The sequence below is a fragment of the Simochromis diagramma genome, unplaced genomic scaffold (assembly GCF_900408965.1).
Source record: "Simochromis diagramma unplaced genomic scaffold, fSimDia1.1 OVJJ01000284.1, whole genome shotgun sequence".
NCBI lineage: Eukaryota > Metazoa > Chordata > Actinopteri > Cichliformes > Cichlidae > Simochromis > Simochromis diagramma.
The window spans coordinates 130,378-154,996 of NW_024386871.1; the positions used below are offsets into that span (position 1 = coordinate 130,378).

Here is a 24,619-nt window from a genome sequence, read left to right on the forward strand (position 1 = left end):
CCTGCATATTCATCTCAATATTCTGTTAAAATTGGCAATATCATGGTTCAGCAAATATAGTACCAACTGTGCCTCTGTATTCAATTGCTACTTAAACAGTGGTTTGCTGGTGCTTTGGAGACAGTAACCGTGTCCCGACACCTTCCTTTTTTGTCCTACTCACAAAATCATCTGCAATCAGTCACGGTCACATGAAATAAATCAGTGAGGATGTGGCCACAGATGAGCATGTTTTCCAAAGGAATGACCTAAAGTTACCTCACACTGTGTGGCTCTTTTTAATCATCGTGGGTATCAGAGGCACGTTGGAGAAATAACTGCTCTCCCACTTCCTCCTTCTGCATGCTTCCCAGTCACCTAGGTGTATCCACGGATACCCTGGGCCACTGGAATACAAATACAACCCAAACGCTCGCCTCTCAGCCCCATTACCACGCGCACACACACACACACACACACACACACAAATCCCAAACCACCCCGTCTTCACTCCTGTTCCACTGTCTCTCACACCATCCCCCTTCATTAACCGTTCTTCTGTTTCGAGTCGGGCACAGGGGACTATTTGTTCAGTTTTAATAAACGGGACAGTGGGGAACCGCTCTTTCATTTGCTCTTCAGAGATTATGCAAAATTTAAAGTGGGATGCATTATGTACCTTTGAACTAAAGAAAGGGAGGTTTACTTTTAGCCTTTTACCCACTTTCCCTATTTACGCACATGGGTTAGAAGACTGATTGTGCAGTCAGCGTGACACAACTACCTTAGTCTCACATGAATGCAAATTTGCATCTGTACCTCCACCTCTCTGTCTGATTTCAGTCATGTGCAGAGGTTGTGGGGGTGCCCTTGGATCACTTTGAAAAAAAAAAATCCCATGGAAGGACGATGAACAGACTCCCAGCAGGTGCTCTTGGCCACACAACACAATACTAGAATAGCCACTGGCCGAAGTGGCAGGAAAGCGGTGCCAGGAGGGCTGATGGTGAAGGGCAGAGGGTGGGTGCCGTTGGGCGATAGGGTGGGCAGATTTTTTGGAGCCAGCAGTGCGCGGGCCCCGGCTTTTTCGGTGGCCCCGAACAAAGCAGACCTCTTCAGAGCCATCCAGAGATGCAAATTGCTCTTCATCAAAGTTTCACACTCCGTTTCCAGCGAACAAAATGAAAATGCTGGCTCCTTGGCTAGAACTGTCAGTAACGCCCCCTCAGTCCTCTGTCCTCTTTCAGTGTTTGTAACTGGCAGTTCTTAGACGAACAGCCAGGTGAGTACACACATGCACTCGCACACTCACTACACAGTCACATTTACACACACGCACTGGGCATCAACAATAAAACTCTCATAGACACACAGATACACACACACCCCTCCAGGCCTAGCTTGCTTTCCACTGGCTGTGTTTTGATCCAGTATCCCACTGGGAGGCTTACGATGAGCCCTGCTTCAAATTAGGCTGGGCAACAGCCATCAAAGACATCCCTGCCGGAGGGGTATTTAGACCCTGATCAGCCTCACCCAGAGGCACCTACAGGTAAGGGAGAAACGTGTGTCTGTGTGGGAAAAGCAGACAAAGAGAAAAGGCAGTTTCATCGCTACATGTGCATATATATATGTCCAAGAAGGTGCCTTTAATATTTCAGGATAGTCTCCTCCGTCACTCCTTATTCTCTTTTTCCCCCCTCATCTTCTCCTCTCTTTTTTCCGCCAGCTAAGGGGAAGATGACCTCAACTCCTGGCTTAATGTGATAACAGCAGCGCTTTAACCTAATGCAGAACTGTCTTCCAATATTCTGTTGAAGTCTGAATGCCTTTAAAAAATGTAGGCTGAGCAAACAGGTCAAATACGCCACATTAGCATTTTTGGAAAGAATCCCTGGATGGCAATGATGTTTTCTAATTCCTTTGTGTGTGTTTGTGTCAGTATGTGTGCGCTCTGTACAGCTTGTGCCAGGCACTTGGGGGGTGGGGGTTGAACCCGTATGACCACCCAAATCCGCGGCTAGCCGGTAAGCTGATCTAAGCTTTACACATGGTTTCCGTCAGTGGTGAAGGAGAAAGTGCGCAGAATAAAAGTATCCTTACGCTACAAATTTATGTTGATTTTAAATAAAGGCTCTTTATTTCAAAATCTTAAAAATGCTTATGTTGAATATATGACAGATTGGTATGCAGTATAGTCCAGGTCACTAAAATGAATCAGGTACTCTGAGATATTATAGTGGGAGTTTGACTGAGGGGATATTTTAGAAATGGACAAAAGAGTAGACAAATGGAGGCTCGGAAGCTAGGCGCATAGAGCTCTTAGGTTCTTAGAAGCTCACACGTGTGTAACTAATGGACCTTTTTCGATCAAACGGGCACAGCTTGAGTTTTGCCTGTAATTAAGCAACACTTTAAACAAAAGGATGCAGAAGCCATCCTGTGAGTTTCCTGATGTACTTTGGTAAATTGTCAGGCTGATCATGAAAAAGCTTTAACCATTATAAAAGAAAAACAGCACAAAGAATTAACACGAAGGTTCTTCACGTCGTTTTCTTCCTTTGTATCCTAGTTCTGTGCGATACTCCAAATCGATCTGAAGTCAATACCGTATTTTAACTTATAACGACAGCTTATGTGAGGGGGAGAGCGTTTTGTCATGACTTATAAGATGAATCATTATAAACGTGCAAATATTGTACATACTTTAATGTCTCACTGTGCTTTTTATTTTCCACAATAATTAGTTAACACAATAAAATACACATTTCAGCTTTTCATGCGTCTTAAACCTCCACTTTTAGAATCTTTTTTTGGAGACCTGAAATGCAACTGTACCTCTCTCTAAAGCATTTTGTGTCACCTTCTGTTTGCCTGTGTTACAGGATATAAATAAAATAGACGCGACAGTCTACACAAAACGGTTCAGACATTTTTCACGTTTTGTGGTATTTTTTTCTTTTTCCAAAGTAAATCATTTTTAATTGAACACAATTTATTGAGCTACATACTGAACTTAGTGGCTAGAAACAAAGTATTGATCACATAGTGCCAGCATTGATATGACACCAATACCAGTGATATTGAGCCACTCCGCTGTATGCTTTGGATCATTACATAGATATAAATAGCGCATAATGTCAAATTTCAAGTTTCCCAGTCACAGTTTTCTCTTTTTTTGTGCAGTTATTTGGTCTCCCTCTCTCTTTAGGCTTACACAAAAAGGTAAACCAAACTCAGCCACACTCTTGACATTGACAGAACAATCTGCACAATCATTATACTGCTAATACTCGTCTTCCCCAGCGTTTCCACCGATTTTGAATAGGCAACACAGGAAAAGAAAGGCTGTGATGATTAAATTCCATGCAATCCAGTTTTAAAGAGCACTAGGTTCACCAGTAAGGCACCAAACCGTGTACGTAACAAAAGAGGTGCTGTAGCATTAAGTATTAGTAGTGTTGTGCGTGTGGCTCTCGGGACTTAAAAAAATAAATAAAAGCAACTATAAGAACAGCCATTTACTATACATCCCCTGTTATTTTCTACCATCTACGAATGAATAGAGTTTGCTTAGAGGCGGAGAAGGCCCTTCTGATTAGTATTCTTTAGAGTCTGTAAGAACAGACAGGCCCACGATCAGAATGCAAGGAAGTCCTCTTTCAGGCAGCGAAGGAGTGAGGGTGAGGGGGACGAGACAGCAGAGGCTTGTCTACCATGTAAACAAAGCTTTAAAGATCGCATTTACAATGCAGCACAGTCGTAAGCAAAGGAAAAAGCCTTCGTCGTCTTTAAGGTGTCTTTAAAGATCTTTGCAAATGGTTTTGGCGAGCAGAAATTAGTTTAAGGTACGGAATATCGAGTCAGCGTGTGCCTCGAGTACCCATTTTCCCCAAAAGACCACGGCATCTGAACATGTCGGATAAAAGGACAGTGTTGTGACAAGAGGAACAAAGCGTGTGCAGCCATGAAAAAAAAAAAAAAAAAAAAAAAACGTGCTGCCAAAAAAGAAAAGAAATGCAGACGCTGGAGTCCTTGCAAGCTGAAACATTAGGATTCCTGAATAATCACAGACTGATCAAGGTGACACCTTCTTTCCCCCCTTTATTTGTCATGAATTAATGAATCATTTCAAATTCTTAAACACTTTGTTTTTTTTCTTTCTGACTATTAATAAATGTCTTAACAAACGTCCGACTCTGACCTCTGAGATCAATGTCTGAGTTATAGTGTTGAATTCACTCACTGAAGCCTCGAGTTTAAATGCAGCGCGTCTTGATTTTTGATTCCTTCAATCCAAAGAAACACCGCGAGCATAAAATGCCATCAAATATATAATGATAGAGTTGTTAACATTTTGAAAAGAGAGATATATTTCAAAGAAAAAGACACAAAAACAAAACATTTGATTTCGTTGTGGGAATTAAATGATTCTGATTCTTCTCATCGCTGCCACTCCAACACCGTTAATTAGATTTAACACATAATAGCTCCACAATCCCACCAGGATATCTCTCCTCCCCCATCCTCTCTCACTGTTTTTCTATCCTTCTGTCCATCTTCTCTCTCTCACACACACGGCACACTAAACAACCTCTTTTTGTGGTCCGTGTCATTGATATTGCTTGGCTGGGGCCTTTCAGCCCTGACGGATAAGGAGCCCATAGGAACCGACTGAACTCTGATAAAGGTATAGCGAACGGAAGCGAGTGTGGGTTCAGGCCCCTTTAGCCCTCCAGAGGAATAATTTACAGCTCTGCCACAGTTGATTTCCCTCACTACGGCCAAAGGCAGTCAGAGACTGGCCATAGCGACATAGCTCACTTGCAGATAGCTGAGCATAGCAACATACAATCATACACAAAGGAGCTAGGAGGCGGCAAAGACGGGAGAGAATGGTTTGAATTATTAAAGAGAAGAAAAAAATAACATCACTAATGACACAAGTGGGGATATCGGTCATGTGCGAATGTGCAACATTCCCATTTTGTTTGTTTGCAGTACTGAATAACCTTATAGTACTTTTTAGTTCACCTCTTAGTGTCCTTTCCTTCCTGAATCCTTGATTTATCGACTGTGTCAAAGAGAAATCAAAGTTATTGACTGAAAACAAAAAGGAACAAATTCACAAGGTTGATTCTCAGTATCGTCTTGCACCGTGCTTCGAGTCCACTTTGTTGTCATGGAGATACTTCAGTTGAACCATACAACCTCGGTGAAATGAAATACAGGAGAGGTGGCAAAAAGTACACATTTGCGACTTAAATAGAAATAGAGACGCTTGTGTTAAAAAAAAAATACTGAAGCACTGATTCAGCGTCTTTCCTAAATTGACAGTGAAAAAGTACAGCCTCTGAAATGTACTCTTTCAAAAAAATTAGCTCTTTGAAGGACAATTCTACCTGCTGATTTTGTACTAAGCTGACTGGACATCCCACGGCAACAATTTACTGACATCTACACCTTGAACACCGTTCCAGATCATTGTGGCGCACTTTAACCCCTGAGTAAAGTGCAATAAAGGATCTATAAATTACATGTTTGTGTCTCTTTCATGTGTGTCATGTGTGACAAGAAACAATGATGAACCCCCCCCCAATAGGATTGTCTATAAGGCTTTGTTGTTCCTTCCACTGATGCTCATAATGATTAGTATAAAGGATGATCAGTATGATCAGTATAAAGTATAAATTAGAGATATCTGTGGAAAAAATGCAGGAAATAAAAGAAAAGTACTTGAAAATCCTCTTAAGTGCAGTACTTCCCACTTTTGATATACAGGCAATATAATGGTGGGTTCACACAGAAATGTCACCCTTAGTCAAATTGGAAACCCATGCATCAGTTTGTAGGCAATCACGAGTCTTCTATAAAGACTTGTGTGGAAGACGATATGTAAATCAATAACCATTTATTATTTTATTACGTAAAATGTGTTATTAGATTAAAAGTTTCACATTCAGTTCGGTTTTTTTCCCTCTAAGTAGAGTTACTTTTTTCCTCAAATTGCTTTTTTTAATTTCAAAGATGAACTTTAAAACAAATCCACCTGATTGTCCAGAGAATACAAAAACCCTTTCAGCAGTGAGAAATCAGGAAAAAGCAATAAAACACAAAGGAGGGTGGAGCAACTTAGAGATCAGTACTTTAGCTTCATCAATCACAGTTTTTGTAGACGTATCTGTTTATTCAGCCCCTGTGGGTATGTGCATGTAACATTTGCTTCTGTGCCTGCCAGCAAATGCAAGTGGTCAGAAGTGTGCATTCAAGCTGCTTTTATTTATTTATTTTTATCTGTATGCAGCTGCAATACACTTAACACCCTCTGACTTTTTCATTTGTTCCACGTAAAAGAAGATCCAACTCTCTCAGCAGAGTACACAAACCTCTGAGCCGCACAGACACACATTCCCTCTGGTTAGGCCAAAAGAAGAGATTGGCTTTGACATCTGCCTCAGTGTGTATTGTCCTGTTCTCATTTGTATGGGGCCTAATATCGCCCTAACCTTTCCGCCACACAGCGGTTCAATTGCATCAGCATAAAACTGCTTCAGTGAAAAGCCAATTATCGTCTCAATCGCGCCACAATACAGCTTAGGCACTGCCCACGCCACTGCTGAACGTACAAAACAGCCAACAATGCTGGCGAAGTGACAAAACTGGGGCAGGGCATGCAACAGTGACAGAAAGGAGGAAAACTCGATTGCATTCCTAATCAAAAACTCATTGTGCAGAGGTTTTATAACACATCTTCTAACAACCTCTTAACCGCATTAATTTATGATCTGTAAGGCATAAGCTGCATCTTGCTTTATTTTTTTTCCCTCATAATGTATGGAAACAAGGCAGAGGATGAAGAAAATTGTGGCTGTAATCTAGTTTGCTTTAGGTGAGATATACAGTTGGAAAATATATAGTGTTATACAGAAATTATATTGCTTAGTTGCCAGTGTTTACATCTCTCTGTATAGATGCTATGACACTAAATGAAATACAGGGATTCTGTTTTAATCATAAAACCTAAAACGTAAAAAAAACAAATAGAGCAGGCACTACGAGTGGTAATAAATGCACAATTAAGATCGGAAACGGTAATTTGCCTGCAGCACTTGAATGTGAAAAGGCATCAAATGATTCTCTTAATTTCGTGAGCAAGCTACAGCGAGAAGATTGCGTAAAGGTAAAATGTGAATGCATGAGATGAGGCATCTGACGCTATCTGTAAACCCCTCTCCCTACTGATTCATGTTCAATTACCACAAAATGCAGTGGAATACTCATCTTAGGGTAAAACATGAGCAAACAGCACACTGCCGATCTACAACAAACATGCTTAACATGCTTAATGTGTTTTTGCTTTTCTTTTTTTGCTTAGATAAGTAACAAGTAATCTGCTGCACTGGCAGCAATGGCCGCTTTGAAATGGCTGGGAGAGAAAAGCTTGAATGGTTCAAGTTTTGTTCAAAAAGTCACGCTGACACTATGGCGACACAATAGAATTTCATTGGGAATGGAGGTAACAAAGGGAGAGAAATGACTGCTTCCATCCCGTGCGCGTGTGTTTGTGCATGCGCGCGCTCGATTGGGGCGAATACAACTCCAAGCCTTTCTCCATGTCTGTTAGTGGGAAACAGTTGAATGGCAGGGAGCAGGGATACAATGTTATTACCTTCTGTAGCTCCACCCCTCTATCAATCCATCTTTGCAAACACACAGATTTGCCCAACTTCAGTGAAGCATGGAACAATCCGTCTTTCAGTGCCTTTATTCCTGGGAAAAGCTTATAGATCTTAATTGCATTACTGGGAGGCGTAAAGAGCTAGAGGGAGCGTCCAAACCCGGTGAAGGAAACCAGAAATGGAATTCTGATTTAAGTGAAAGATAAATAATCCGTCGCCGACACTCTAGAGGTGTTCTTTGCCTTTTTCTTTCACTTTATGACTCTGACGCAACCACAACTGTTTTTTTTTCTCCCCATCAGAACCTACACATCTCTAACAGCACCACTGTGCAAATTACACCAAATCATAATGGTTAGAATAAACAACAAATCTGATTAAATTGCTCCCAAACTGACACATTTATGCTCTCCTGAAGTGGAAAATCTTTTAGTCAATGAAGAAATTATGCGAAAAATGGGAGTGGAAGTGAATTTTATTTAATTAATAATGACCCAAATGGAATGAAATTGAATCTTAATAATAAATCCAATCATTTCTGTATGTGTATTATAGAGTGGGTGTGTCTGTTCTTTACCTAACTTGACAGTAAGAAATAAGTAAGTGCAATGCCAAGTTTGGATGAGAGTTGAGCCCAACTGATTTATTAGGAAGCTGATTTTCCCCATTTGCCGATCTTTAGGCATTGGCATTTATTTAAAAGATGAGAGAAACACCCTTCGACAATGTAAAAAAAATGTTGATGTTGCACAGTTTGCTCACCAGAGGGCACTCTGCAACATTCCTGTTGGGAACAAGTCCTGCAAACACAACAACTATCTGATCCAAGCACACATATCAAATGTTAAGAAAATCTGCTTGTTTCATGTATCTGAATAGTAAAGAAAAATATATATTTCTCAATCACGAAATATCAATATCGCTCCATCTGTTTTATTTGCCTTCCAATAACAAATCAGATTTTTGAGTACTCCTGTTAAACTCTATATAGCAGCCCTGTACTGTACGACATTCCTATGCACAAAAACAAATCTGTGTTGGTGGGGAAACATGACTCTTTTATTCACATTGTAAATTTGAGGCTACACTTTATACACAGCTTCCAACTTTATTTACATTTTTGTGGCTTTTTAAAATGTTACTTTCAGTCTTTTAAAAAAGCTGGATCTTTCAGTAAAACAATGTTGTGTTGCTCAGAAATTGGCCCCATGCGTTGAAGCTGCCAATGTCATATTTCATCTGTTTTTTGTTTGCCCCCCCCCATCAGCGTTACATATCAAGCTGTCAGCCTGCCAAAGCTGATTTGCTTGCGCGTCGAGGCAGCTTATTCAAACATGGCATCTAAACAGAATACTTGCTATGAAACACAGAAAAGGCTGAATGTGTGAAAAAGTCCTCTGTAAGAGAAGAGATGTGAAAAACCGAGTGAGAGAACAGCATGTGCCATTAGAGGAATGGAAAAAAGAAAAAGCATAAAAGGCAGATTGGGAATAAAAAAAAAAAAGCTGACAGTTTGAACTTTAAACTTTTCGCTTTCTCTCTGCCAAAACACAAGGTATCTATTGTTCAAACTAAAGGCCCTAAAGTCAGTGTCGGGGCCTTCCGAGCCCACACGAGGGTGACAACTATAGGCTTGAACTCTTAGATTAATGCTGTTCCCCTTTCTGTCTCCAACATGGACCCTAGACTTCTATAAACGCCTCCTCCCCATCATTTAGACTAGACATCCACACATACACCACCTCCACCCCCAACAACTCTTTGGCAGGCTAGCACAAACAAGGCGTGAGGAATGTGGCTTCAATCGCTGGACGGGCCACGAAGGAACATTAACTGCCGACGCCGAACAAAAGCAGAAGTTACGAGTGTATGAGCGCAATGCTGCTTTTCCAGACTACTCAGAAATTTCTAAATATCTAAGGGCGTATAAACCTCTGCAGAAAACAAGTTTGTGGAACAAAACGATGCGGCTGGTAGAGATGAGCATAGCAAAAAACTTGGTTTTTTCCTCAAGAGAAGTCTCATTGGTTAAGGCATTATCCAATTACCTGCAGATCAGATGTGAACAGCAACAGGGCAATTTGCACAGCAGGAGGAGAAGACAATGAAACTCTTCATCCATGCATTTGTCCTGACCTCAACCACTAAAAGGGCGGGAGACTGTTGTGAAACGACAGTTAAGAGGACGAAATCGAAAAAGCAAGAAGAGACGAGGACAAGTCAGAAGCAGATCACACATGAACATCAATTTAGACATTGCGGTGAAAGCGTCTGCTTGATATCAATTATTGAGAGCCTTCATGCAAGCAAAGTGGCCGGGCCACCTTTTGATTTACCCTCCCTCACAATGTAAAGAAAAAGAGCTGAGTGACAGTCACCAAAACTTTGTATAGCTGTGCGACAAGTATTAATGATAGTGTACTAATGATAGCTGGCTGTTCTTGGGGCAATAAGCACCTCTAATGGCAAACACAGAGATAAGCTCTGTTCCTATGCAGCACTGTGAGACAGATGGTCTCATTACTCCTGATTGAGAATAGGGAGAGTAGTTTATCCCGAGAAATGGGCAAGAAGAATCGCAGTAGAGACGAGGAAAGAAAAAGAGCTACAGTAAGTCAATAAATTCATTTGTTTCCAGATTCCAGAGAGCATTTTGATACACTTTTTGTTTTGATCCTTTCAGAATTTATTTTGGATTAGGCTTTCGCCGACGCTGCTGTTCAAATATACATAATCTAGTCTGTATATATAACTCGTGGAGGAATCCAGGGTAGCCAGCTGAGCTGGTCGGATGTTTCGGTATAGCTGCTCGAATAGCTTGTTTTGCTTTGTAAATATATTTGTGCAATTAAATCGATCGAGGGGCAAACAGAGACGGTGGAATGCGAATGCCCGAGGCAGCTGAAGAAGTATCTGCCCATACTGTACACAAACAAAATACACAGTACACAAAAGTTGAGAGGCAAAGACAAATATTACCAACGTCTCGTCAAACACTCGAGAGATAAACACTTCGTGCCGCAGATATAAAACACTCAAGTGGAAAATTGATTTAAACTTTAAGATTAAAAAGGAATCGAGGCGAGAGAGTGTATAGATTGGTCTCAATTGAGACCAATCAAATGTCACCTGCAAACTTCGGATGCAATGCATGCAGTCCTGCTTTTAGTCGGTACCCCTAACCCTATATCTGTCACCAGTATTGCAGAAGGCCAGACTTACTGCGTTAAACTGACATTGACACATTGCAACAAAAGGAGGAACTGTCTTCATCTAGATTGGTTCAAATCAAAGATGATAGCTTTAACACTGCGAGTCAATTGAAGCTGGTTGGGGTTGTTTCCATCCAAGGGCCCCTAAAAATTACTGAGTTTAAACTGCTGTCAAACCCCTGTCAGCTGGGGTATAATATCCCTAAGAGTAACAGAAAGGTTGCTGACAGAAGCAGTTGGAGGGAAACATCATGTTTATGACAGCATGTAACGAATTTTATATCACTACCAATTTTTTCCACATTAGACCACTCTAGATGGCTCCAATTTAAATCAGTTAAAAGTTTTAAAATTTCATATGTAGAAACAACGTTAAGGAAAGATCCAGCTGATTGCATTTGTCTGTAACAAGTTTTTATAATGAAGATTTGTTTCTTTTTTTGGCTCAAAAGGAAAACAAAATTCTTCTATGTCCATCCAGAATCTCATATTCTGTGGATCCCACTGACTTACTAATTGCTGAACGGGTTTGATGTGTAACCATAAATATTTCATTATTACTATAGCTTTTGTGTGTAATATTGGTCCACTCCTTCGGCCTCACTACAAAGAGCTCTAACCACCTTCATCTTCAATGACTTTGACGTGAGCAGTTCAGCACAGAAGAAAAAAAACAAAAAAAAAAAACAGGTAAATTGGGGTTAATTCAGGTTACAGCTCTGTTCAGTATAGCCGTCTCTTAGAAAATGTCCTGCTTTGCTTCTTGAATGCATGTTATCTTATTACAGAATATTGCTTTATTATGAGTATTAATCAGAGGTCTGGAGTGATTTCAGAAAAACAGCAGTGCCACTTTACCATAAGGAAACAGTGTTTCCATGTAAATAATTTTCTTCTACAAGTGCTCACTTCTGAGTGCTTGTACTTTGAAGCACTTCATTGTTTGTTTCTTTCCACTTTGCATTTTTGATGTCTCGTATTTAATCCTATGAAGTTTGAATGCATTTGTCATAAGCTGCTTCAGGCAAAGCAGTCTGTCAGATGAATGCAAAGTAACGCGAGGCATCATCATCAATTTTAAAATGAGGAAAATCAAATCTGCAAGCATAGATCAGTTGTGACTTTGAAACACCTGGCGGAAATCTTTAAAAGTCCTCTGAGACACTAGTTTCTAGATCTAAGGCTTGTTTGGGGCAAATTTTAATTAGTCCTCTGGATAATGGATTGCTATTATCAACTGATTTTATCAGTTCAAAAAAAGTATCTAACAATCCAAAAAAAAAAAAAAAAAAGAGGTAGCAGATGTGGCTGTGGCATAAATCAGATACCTCTCAGCTGTGGGCCTTGAGCAAGTGTTTTGGACTTACAATTTAAAATGGAATTTCACTTTCTATTTAAAATCAGTTTAGGCAGAAAAAACTTTGTTAGGATCTAGACAAGAGCATGTGTTGCATTAAAAAAAACCTTTTTTCCCCAACATTAACTATTATATTAGGAAGCTCTTTACTGGACTACCAGATTGAAGACTTCACCAAAGATTACTCTAGTACACACACTTACTCAGACCATTACTGGCAGTACTACACAGTCTGGGTTTCTTCAGGACTCATTGTATATACAGTAGAGCACCTAAAGTTAATTTCTGAGGTAAATTAAAACTGATAATGGCCATTTAATTGAGAACACTCTAAGCGGGTGCAAATTTCACAATCTCTGACAAACGAAAGCAAGTTTAATCAGGGGCTGTCTGGCCAGTGCCATCCTCCTGAAAGGCCAATTCATAAAGCCCATGTGAGCCCTTAATGAGTCAACCTCTCCAAAAAGCTCCAGAGCTACTGTTAATTACATAAAGACCAATTCACCATGGACAATCATCCTCAGGCAAAATACTGGGAGCCCAGGTTAGAGGCAACAGCGCTGCATAGCTTGGCATGCTACAGCCCTCTATTATGCAGAAGCAACAGGAAGTGCCTGGCACCACCCTGACAGCGAGTACACCGACCTCTACAGCAGCCAAGACGGTATCAGCCCTGCTGAAATGTAAACACCTTGAGGAGCTGGATGCATTTGAATGGGAGCACACTTCTGTTTTTTTTTTTTTTTTTGAACCATTATCTATTTAAATGAAACAAAAAGCTCAACAGATACACACCGAGCCCAGAGCACAGCACAAATTAAAAGTGTATATCAAACTACTGGATTCTTATTTTGATTGAAGAAAAGAATCGATGCTTTTGCTGTTTAAAGAAGACTGCTCTCTAACAAGCAGACTGCGTGGCCTTTATAGACCTTGGATAGTCAGGAAAGTGGCAAACTGTCTCCAAATGTTACACTCGATCTTTGATCAAGTCTTGGAAGTCATTCAATTCACAGTCATCTGCCATCACTATAAACCCTTCAAGGCTGACAGCTGGCCCTTTGATGTCAAAACATGCCCTTTGGCAAATATATGAGTATATGGGCAACACTGCTAAATTATCAAAAATAAAAGAAAAAAGATATACTTTCATCCTCCTCTAAAAAAAGAAAAGTAAGGTGAGCTTGATTTGTTCAAAGATCTTTGGCGATCCTCTGATGTGATATTCCGTTGATTGAGATGTAGCTTCAAAAGAATTTCTACCCTTGGCAAAACAGTGTTTTTACTGTTTCATACAGGGATCCAACAGAATCATTTATAGCTGATTCAATGCCGAACGTCAAACAAGACTCCCTTCATCGCTGCGCATTTCTGCTTATAATACTGTGCGAAAGAAGAAAAAAAAAAAAAAAACACTTGGTGATGCCCCATAAATTATGTTTTTCACGTGTGCATGTGCAATAAATACCGCAAATGACTGCCTGAGACTCACTGAACGGAGAAAATAATTCTATTTACATGTGCCATGCATTCACGCTCAGCATGTGAACATCTGACCTGTCAGAAGAAGCTCTGGATGGATCAGATTAATGGTAGGGTTGTCCCCACGATTATTATAGGCTTTTCACAGTTGGTTTTTCATCACTCGGAAACATAATTTCCAGAGGCTTGCGCTATGCAGCGACTGTGATAAATGGCTATGTGGCCTGCAAAAACGAGGCATCCAGCCAAGCTGCAGGTAGAGAAGGCAAAGGATCTACAGTGAATGTAAACTCTGAAGTAGAGGGAATAGTTAAGTCTGTGTGCCATATTGTTTTACTAGATTAAATTTAGTATTATGTCATATTTAGACCCACAGCTAGCTAGTTCCCACACCCTACTGTGGGAAGCATAAGAAAAGCCACCTAACCACTAAGGAGTGCCTAAGCCATTGAGCATTTCACAATGCACAAAGAGATCAATCACACAGTGTGAAAACAATGGAACTCAATATCCGGGCTGCAATGTCAGATCAGCAGAAATCTTGTGAACTCTTAGCTCTCAAAACAATACAGGAGGGAGAGATACGGCCTCCCGTGTTTTATTCAGCCTGGCAGCCCCTTAAGGAGATCAAAGACTCTCGTGTTAAAAAACTTATGCAAACAAATCCTTTTTTTTCCCCAAATACGCTAATCACATCTTGCTACTGCTTAGCTAAAACCATCCTCTTTAACTGCTTAATATCCCCATCCCATTACAGCATACAGTATTCCCTGTATTGGCAGCAGGCAGCTTACAGAGCTCAGCTCTATCGATCCGTCTTAGTGATGGTTAGACATGCCTGTGCTGCGAGCAGGCAAAGGGGAAAAGCAGCGGGGCATTCAGTCCGACTCAGATGTGGCATTCCTTCTCGGTCCATCAATGATAGCAGAGAAATCTCATTTCACGACTCACTGACATGTTTGCAAAGCCACATCAGCGAAGGCACAACCTGAACAAAGCTCTAAGGAGACTCTAGCGCCAAGTTCAACCTGTCTGGGTCCAGGACACATCCACACAAGAGGTGAGAGAGTTAACAAAATGAAAACCTAACAGCTGAGGTGAGTGTGATGCCTCGAGGACAAACATTGACAACATCTGCTTCTTTGGTTGCTAATGGCTTATTGATTCAAGAGGCAAACACCAGCCTTCTTTTCCATGAAAACCGTCCCCATCACAATCGAATCAAAGCGGCTGAGCAGACATTGCTTCACCTCAGAGCTGCTGGGCAGGTACCAATAATAGCTGTGTTAAAAATGCATTTCCTCTGAATCTACAGTTGTTGCCATCCAGATCAAATACTTTGCAGACCGCATGCATTTACGCTCCAGCAACCATGTCCAAAGGGTCCTTCAAATCAACTGATAAAAAAGGCATTTTATAGTAAGAAAACCTGGATTTTCGTCCCCCTCCCAAGATCAAGAAGCCCCCATGTCTCAAAAACTGCCCTTATACACATGTACATAGTGCCAAACTGAATAACAAGAGGTCAAAGGTGGAAAATGACTTTAAACTGACTAAACAGTGCTGTGTGAAACCACCCTAAAACCTAAATATGAAAGTTTCATGAGGAACTTTCATATTTGCTTTGTATTCTGTATGCAGCAAGGTGCTATAGATGTGCAAAAGTCTGTACGGGCTAGCAGCTAGCCGTGAAATGAAAGTAAATTCTCCGTGTTCTCCAGTAGTCTAGAACACAACACCTTCTTCCTGGCTTTATTTTTGTTGCCCTGCCCCAGACAGATCTGGCCAATAAGTGGACTGAATATTGTCACGTGGTACAGACCACATTCTGGTTTGCTTGGAGTTTACTTGGATTTTCCTGTGTGTGAAAAAATAAAACCATGGGAAACAGCCACATGTCGACACACTCAGACCAGGGTAAACAAACCAATGGTGTGAAACACCCTTAAGCAATTTATGGGTTAATAGCAACGCCTACATTAAAATATGTACATCAGCCAATAAAGTTTACTTTCAAATATTTTATTATGTCTTTCATTTAAAGGCACAACATCCCTAAGACCCTAGAATTAAGGTGTAGTGCTCTGCAAACATACAACCCACATTCAAGAATTAGTCCACCATTTCAGCTTTTTTTTTTTTTCCCCAAAAAGTAACGCTGGTCTCTTTTGATAGAAACCTTGAGTCGATCGAGTGAACTCATTATCATTTAAATCCAGGCTATAATGAGCACACAGTATGTGCCTTAACCTGTTCAGACACTAGAACGCTCCAGCAGTACTCTGTGGTAATGCCCTTCCTCTGTGGTGATTTAATAGCTACCGTTACTTGTTGCTTGGTAGCTCTGTGCATTTGGTTCGCCTGTGGACTGAGATTAATGTGAGCAGGCCAGTGGGGAACCGGTGCTCAGAAATAAACTTGCTACTTGGCAATAAACTAGATGGCCTAGGTATTCATGAAATCAATGGCTGAAACCCATCCTATTTATGTAACGTATCTTTGCCATGTGTTGGGCAGGGAAAATCTGCGGATACTTCACATCGAAATGATATGAGGTAGCGTCCTTTTTCTGCTTTCTAAAACAGAAAGCAGAAGCACACTTGGAGCCGTTTACCATTTGCACACAGATTATTTGTGTACGAAGAACGCGGGGCAAAAACGTCCATATATGGAAACCAGCAGAATACCGGTAGTCTCCTATGCCTACAATTCTACTGCGACATATTGCACGCACACACACAGACACACAAGGATCACATAAACATGTATATATGCATGCACACGCCCAGCTGGTGTCCAAGTAATTTTGGCCTGTTACAATGGGAATCCTGAAGGCTTCAATTTTCACAGTGACTAAAGCCAGGAACCAGACTCAGGAGTCCAATCTGTGTGTGAGCAGATTTACAAAGAGGGAGGTTATTAGAGAGCACACATTTTGTTCGGGTGTGTGTTCATGTGAGCGTGCGTTAACTTCAGTTCTTGCCAGTACTGGGGCAGGGGATGGATAGCAGCCCACCATAACAGCTTCTCCTCCCTCTGTACTATATATGTATGTGTCTGGGGATATGTATTAACCTCCAACCTTTTTCTTTTTCTTTCCCGTAGGCCACTGCTGTGCCATTCCTATTTCATACCGCTGAATATGCAGCTGTCTCTTTTCTGATGACGATCCACGTCAAGGCTAGAGAGATAGCTGCTGATCTCAAAGGCAGCTTTGACCGCTCTTGTACACAAGCACCACAATCAAATGCAGATCAAAGATATTTTATGTCCTTCTAATGTGCATTAGAGTCTGCAACGTCTCATTAATTACTGAACTTGGACTACTTGGCAGACATAATTGCACATGCAGATCTGTCAGTGGACATGGTAACACTTTTTGAAAATTAAAATGTCAAAGTACTTGGATTTTAGTTGAATTACATCTAAATATTACACTTCACTTGGATCAAGAAAAAAAAAAATCCACCAAAGATTTCAAAAAACTGTTCTTCAAACTGCCCGAACCACTCAGCAAAAGGAGTAAATAAAGCTTTAAAGGATTCTTTTAAAAGATGTCCAAAGGTGCCTCTCTCTGCTTCTGCTCAGGGCGCCGAGGGAATCAACTGGCAATTTCTGATCAGTCAAAAGGAAGATGTTTCACTCCTTTTACACTTGTGCACAATCACTGGACTTGAAAGTCTAGAGTGCTTGAGAAATGATTCCACAATAAACTTGCTGTCTTTGCAAAACAATAAGAAGTTCAGCAGAAACTTTGAACTTCTTTAACTCCGTGGCCTATTTTTAAACAGCAAACATCACAAACATCCTCTTTTCATTTCCCAAACACTTATTTTTTCAACTTTACTATAAAAAGCAGATAATATTTTCATGAATTTCACACATAACACTACCTTAAACCCGACATTTCTGCAGCTTTTCTTTGTAGCCAAGGACTTATTTCTCTGTCCATCAGCAGGCCTTGTAAAACTAAAAAGATTCCCAGTGTTCCTTACAATCCCTCATTTGCTTCCCATCTTTGTCTAGAGTGAATGGTAATCTTCCTACATCTCTGATGGGATGATCTCAAGGTGGAAGTCCAATTATTTCTGAGGTGAGGAGATTACATGTGTAATGCAAATCCCCCTTCCTTTCCTGTGACAAAGTACATTATAGGATAATTCCTCCATTATTTCCCGTAATGTGGTGTTTAGATGGTTCTCCAGCCCGACAGCGCTCTGAATGGGGCTGTAGGTTTTGGTTTGAAGGGGATTTTCGAGGGAGGTGGAAATGACTGATTTCTGAGATTCTGGACAGCTAACATATCACACGTGCCAAAACCACACAAGAATACACACACACGGGAAGGACGCTTGTCAAGGCTGCACAGACAAAGACGGTGTTCTGACACATGCCTGTAACTCGTAGCAACCCAGAACAAGGTCAGAACAGCTGTGTGATACACCAGTTTAAGAAAAGGTGATTTCCCCCCCCCCACCTTTTCACCATGACAGTGTTCGGATGCTTAAGCGTGTGCGCGTAGGCAGCTGTTACTAGGCCACTAGGTCCCTCGGGACTAGTTGGAGTCATAGCCACCATCATCCCTCTTTTAATAAATACACACCTGGACCAACCTGGAATGAATTCCTACAGAGGAGCTTACAATAGCCTTATTTTTGACCGCGCGGATCGGGACGTTTAGAGCTTCGTCACCACCAGCAAGAGCTGCTGGTCAGCACTTAGTCACCACTTCATCTGAGACTATTATGAAACACAATTTTGTAATATTCAAAACTTTTTTTTGTTTTGTTTACGTCTCCGGCATAAAGTGGTACAGTCGGAAGACAGCCAACGAAAGAGACAGTGAGAGAAGCCTTTGAACTCAGCGTGCTCGAGAGGCTAACGGCGGGACAGTGACCTGCTGCGACCTTGCCTTGGCATTGTGGTGCCTGTCTGCAGCTATCAGTGTCTGTGTACGTATACGTTTGTGTGTGCGTCTCTACCTCCAGTCATCACAAAGCCCTTCTCACCTAGTCGTTTCCTTTTTTGTGTGTGTGCAGAAAGATACCTGCCCCTTACACACCCATACACACCCATCTGTTTTAATAAAACACATTTACACAAAGAATACATCAAGTCGTCGTGCAGAATGAGGGGCATCCGTCCGAAGTGACTAACCGACAGAAAAATTTCACCAGGGTAAGCAGGTCACCTCAGCTCATTTCGGCGCGCTCTGCCTTCCCCGCAATAAAAGGCGAGCAGAAAAAAAACTTAACGACCAGATGGTAAGCACTGTGACGCATTAGCAGCTAAAGAGCCAGGTGGAGGTGTAATGACTTCATGGACACAGACACACACACAAAATCTCCAACATTGTTCTGTGTTTACAATAATGTGTATAAAAGAAGCCTCGTGCATGACAGTAGCGTCACAAGGAGATAATGTAAGAGGGTTCTTTACACCTCCCCAACGGCCAGAAATCAATGAACACAGATTTAAATTCAACACTTTGAAAGGGTAATATGCTGCTGTTTTGCTTTTTTGGGGGTTGTTGGGATTTTTTTTAGTTATGAAGTGGTGCAATTTTCCATCAACAAGGTCATATAGTAGCTGCAGTTTGTAGATGTAAAAAAAAAAAAAAAAAAAGAAGAATATCGGTGGGAGGAGGAGGAGGAGAGCGGTAAGTCTTTAGTTGTAGTACAGACTGAAAATGCAATTTTTATAAAAAAAAATTGTCAGCATCATTCAAACAGAGATCTATCTAAAAGCTAATTTAAGGAGTTGATGTGAGTATTTATAAACAGAAGTCAAACAAGAGGCGTCCACATGTATTGAACAAGATGTCCTCATTGTGATGGTTTAATCACAGAAATGTCTGACTGAAAGCACCCTGGGAAAAAAAATGCTTTGCTTTTCATTTTTCTGCTCTACAGTTTGGCTCATCTTTTTTCCCCAACTTTGGTGCAGGCTGTTCTACCCTGTATTCAAAATGTTACACAAAGCATTTCTCGTTCTACCCCCTTTGTTAGCTTGATTCAGGCTATTTAGCCATACAAACTGCTAGCTATCCCTCTCACCTTATTTACAGCGTTAATGTGGCAACGTTTCAACAATCAAGTCTAAAAAAAAAAAAAGGAAAGAAAAAAAGAGCAGTATCTGTTCCAGGTAGAAATGAACACATGAATGAAGACGATGTTATGTTGCAGTGAAACGAATGAGCCTGATAAATGAGAAGTGACAGCGATATGTGCCCCGTGTTTATGGATGTCTCACACGAGATGTGGGGGGGTGGGGGCTGGATGTGGGGGCTGGATGTGGGGGGGGAGAAGAGAGAAAAGAGAGAGAGAGATGCACTACAAAAAGGGAGGGGCTCATAGGAGGGTGAAAGGGAAGAGAGCCGTGGTATATTGCAGGTATCCTTGCAAAAGCAATTTGTATTGTATCAAGATAGGTAGGTGATAACGTCTCCTCATTTCCGTTCTGCCAGATTTGTACTGTACAACCTAAACATCTCAGTTCCTTCATCACAATAGAGGGAAGGGGGCCGGGCGGGGGGGGGGGGTGGGGCAAACAAGGATTGGTTCTGATCTCTTCTTTGATCCCTACAGCAAGATTACAGCTAATAACAGTGAGCCGTGGCAGCATTGGAGGACAAGAATAACCTCACCAAGGTGTGGAAAAGAGAAAAAAAAATCTCACTGTAGCACAAATAAATGATGTAAATCAGTATTCATCAAGAAAAAAGAAAAAAAAACTGGTTTATAAATGCAAGGTTGAATGCTCACAGGAAAAATAATGTAGGATGAAACAAAAGCCAAGTGCAGCATCTCATGTCAGTGGGTTAGAATCTGAGTGTTACTGCAATGCATTGTCCGATATCACGGTCAGTGATGCTACGATACGCAATAATCATTACGTCATGACACGTAATAAATATTATTCTTGCATACATGCAATGCAATGCATGTACTGTCTCATCCACAGTAGTAATTTTAATGCAAATTTGTCCAGTATTCGTCCAAAATAATCTTAAAGCAATAAAAAAGATAAAGATGAACTCAAACAATACACACAGTCCCTCCATATGCAAGTGAAAATGTTCTCAGTGCTCTGCCTCTGCCTAAGGGCACTTCACTCTAGTGGAAATGAGACTGCATAAACACATTCCTCATTACAACACGGGGTCGCCTGGCAAAAATAGTCCACTGGAATGCAAGGGAGAGCGCTCAAGGCACGGCACGAGTCTTTTCCATATGCTAATTCAACATCATTAAATATCATCAATAATGCATTTACCTGGAGTTGGTATTACAATGACTTTCATAACTGCTGTGTACAGTAGAAATGAATAATGCATATACATGATGAGTTGCAGTGGCCTTTTATTTTTAGAGGCATGAAATGACACTGAGCAAAAGAAAGCTGATTTTGACAATCTTAAGAAGTTGTTTTGGTTTTCTTAAAATGTGTCTCTAAAATGGCCACATTTTTTAAAGTTACAGGGTGTTAAATATCACCACTAGATAACTAGTTTTATTACTGAGTCACCCCAATAACTCACTGTTCATCTGCAGATAGCAAAGTGACTCCAGACCAGTTCCATCGCAAGGTCTTTCACTATCCGGGTAGGCTGTCAGTCCAGTGACACGTAATAAATATTATTCTTGCGTACATGCAACACCTGTTGATATGCGGGCTTGTCTATTTACTCTGGAGCAGGTTAACTTTACGGAGTACATTATGAGTTAATAACTCTGTGAAGCTCTTCTGACTGATGACACCCATACCCCGGTGAGCTGTTGAGGACATGCTGAACCTTTCTAACAATAAGTGACGCCATTTTTGCCGCTGTTAGCCTCCGTTAGCTGCTGTTACCCAGTGTTAATGAAACCGTCTTTGAAGTGGATCTAATATTGTTGGACTTTGACATTTAGTGAAGAAATTCTCATAAAACCTGAGAATGTAATCAAACTGTTTATTAAAGGCCAAGTATGATTTTGAGGACACTTGAGCCTAACATCAGGTAGCCTAATCTTATCTTATAACCAGCTGTTGCTTTGTCTAGCTAGCTCGTGAGCTGTCCAGAGACGGGAAGGTCGCATGTCTAATCTGCTGATAATAAGTAATTGCAATAATATTGTGAATGAGTAATCATGTTTCGTTAGAGTCCTAACTTCTGTTCAAGATATTAGGATTGAGGTGAGGAGGAAGAAGATGAGATGTTATCAAGATTCTTGTGGTGTTATGCCTTTTTCTTCACATTTTCACTTCTTTGGTGAAGCTGACTCCTTCTCCAGAAAAAACTAAAACAAAAAACACAGGTATAATGTTTCATACGACACATGGGGCCGGTCTCTAGCCACATACGTAAAATGCAATCAGTTGGAAGGTAAATGTCCTTCCCGTCTACTGAATTTAGATATGCATACTTATACCTGTATTCACAAATCTTCTAAAGAAAATTAGCTTAAAAGAAATGCAGTAGAGGGCAACAAATCCTTTTCCAATCATGCTTCATGTGCATCTAAAAATAGAACGGACAGATCATTTATTCACAAACTGAAAATGCTTCTTCCTACCGTACATAGCGTTTACAGAAAATGACCTTCTTGTCGAGCAGTAACACACACTGTACTGGGTCTGGTTTTGGTTGGATATAACCATTAAACACTCATATTAAGCCATTTGTCTTAATCTCAATGCTAAAAGCATTTTTGCTTACAGAAAATAAAGTCACTAACAGAAGGGAGGCCCTTCAAAACCGATTCCAACCAGACAAATCAATAGTGAGGAGATTTTCTCCTGTTCCTGAGGCTTGTCCCACAGAGCTCAGCCCCATATGTAACTGTCAGTGCCATGCCTCTATATCATAACTCCACACTGTGGCTGGGATGCAGTAATCCCATTTTTATTAAAAAGGCAAATAAAAGGAAACCATCTGAAACAGGTTTAAGCCTTTCTGACAGCCAAGCATTTCATTACCACGGCTCACAGTTTGTGTGTGCGTGCATGTATGTATATGTGAAAGAGAGAGCACACATTCTGCACATTACAAATAATACGAACAAGAACAAGGGTCATTTTTAAACAAGCTAAATCCCATATATGGAATATTTTATCCAATTACTTCCTTTAAGATCTTGCAACTAATTTTCCTTTTTCCCCCCCTGCCTTTTCTCCATCACTAAAAATAAGATGGTGTTTAAACACTCTGCCAAGTACAAAGTTGAAGGGTACAAGGGCTACGCAGCTAAAGCCTCTCCTTTTCAGGCAAATTGAGAATAACACTCCTTTCTTTGTTCTCAGATTTTGCTTTAGCTACTTTGATCTTTTTAAGGAATCACACCACCACCACCACCACCACCTACACTCATCCTCAAATTGTGCAAGTGGGAGTGAGATTAAAGCCACAATGTGGGACTGTGAGGTCTAGGTGACTGTTCGTACAAGTACAGGTGGACCATCTGACGAGTCTGTTTTTTGAGGAGTCATACAGATAAACAAATAAGTTAACCACATTTTCACACATAAACTAGGCAAATGCATGACTGGTTGTGGAACAATTACAATGATGCTCAAATTTTTCTTTTTGCAGAAAACAGCATATTGGACGAAGATTGGCAATAGCCTTAGCAAGGCTATCATTGTTTCAGTGTTGGAGGGGGTTAATTAGTAGCTGTGGAGGCAACAACCACCTGGGATCAAATAATGTTCCTCTTTCCCTTGAGTGAAGAAGTTTAACAGCATTTTGTGACTCTGTGCTCTCAGGCACAAGCTGTGCTGTGGTCAATACCAATTATCCCGCTAGACTTTTAGAATGGAATTTTACCAAGTGTCAGGACAGTCCACAGAGATATCCCCGAGCAACTAATTTACTGGTTTAAATAAGAGAATCAAAATCAGACCAATTTGAAAGTTAAAAAGCACTAAGAAAACAGTCTGAATTGAGCACAGTCTAATGAACGACAACAAATACCATCTATCCACACACTGCACGTGTCTTCTAAGAGCTATTTGAAACATTTAATCACATTATTTAATAAGCACTCTATTTTAAACCTCTTCATGAATGACACAGTGGCAGATTGGTTTGCTAAATTCAGATTTGTTAAAGTTAAATTTTATTATATATAAAGTCAAATCACAGCTGTCACCTCAAGGCACGATATGTTGTAAGGTCAAAACCCTAGTAAGTGTAGCCTTCGTTAGCAGTGCTAGCCTAAATAGCCTTGTTTCGTAGCAGCCAACTGCCACCAGATGGAGCTGCTGCCCAGACATCGTCATGGAAAAACGCTGTGACTCTGTTCATCTAGGCCTGACCTTTTTGTTAGGGCTACTATTATTATATTTTGAAGGTGAAAGAATAAGATTGTGGTTACAAGCAGCGGAAATGAGCTTTCTCAGAAGGGTAGAGGTCCTCTCAATTACAGATGGGGTAAGGAGTTCGGCCGTTTGGGAGGTGCTGCTACACCTCCACATCGAAAGGAGTCAGGTGAGGTGGTCACCTTCTGGGTAAGATGTTCTAGGTATGTACTACTAGAAGGAGGACATGCTGGAGAGGTTGCATGTCTCGGCTGGCCTGGGAATATCTTGGTATCTTTTGTACCCTCTATGGTGATTTCTTCAGCTTTGTCAGGATAATGAGTAAAGTCAATTAAAGATGCAATAAAGTAAAATAAAATTGAAACAAAGTCAGGAAGAAGACATCTGGAAGTTACACTTTTGTGTCAAGTTGAAAAGACTTTGTTTCCACTCTGGGCACAACCAGTCATGCCATCACGAGTTCATGTAAATCTGTGAGGGGATTTGTGAGTCTGATCACGTAGCATAATTCTGCTACAAGGGATCTTGATTATTGCAGATTTTTCAAGGAAAGATGAAGGTGAAGTTATCTTAAAATGATTTGCACCATACAACCAGATTGTTACAGG

The 24,619-nt window shown here is 40.8% G+C and overlaps 1 protein-coding gene and 1 long non-coding RNA gene across 8 annotated transcripts in view; both read right to left on the reverse strand.

Annotated features, from left to right (window-relative positions):
• The window catches only part of lrp8 (low density lipoprotein receptor-related protein 8, apolipoprotein e receptor), a 167,927-nt gene that overhangs the window by 104,314 nt on the left and 38,994 nt on the right, over positions 1 to 24,619 (reverse strand). The gene's annotated exons all lie outside the window — the stretch shown is intronic.
• LOC120733360 overlaps positions 1 to 24,619 on the reverse strand; it is a 62,088-nt gene continuing 37,469 nt past the window's right edge. The window contains exon 2 of the long non-coding RNA XR_005695808.1: positions 1 to 24,619. This exon is cut by the window's right edge and continues 7,494 nt beyond it. This is a non-coding gene — a long non-coding RNA (uncharacterized LOC120733360).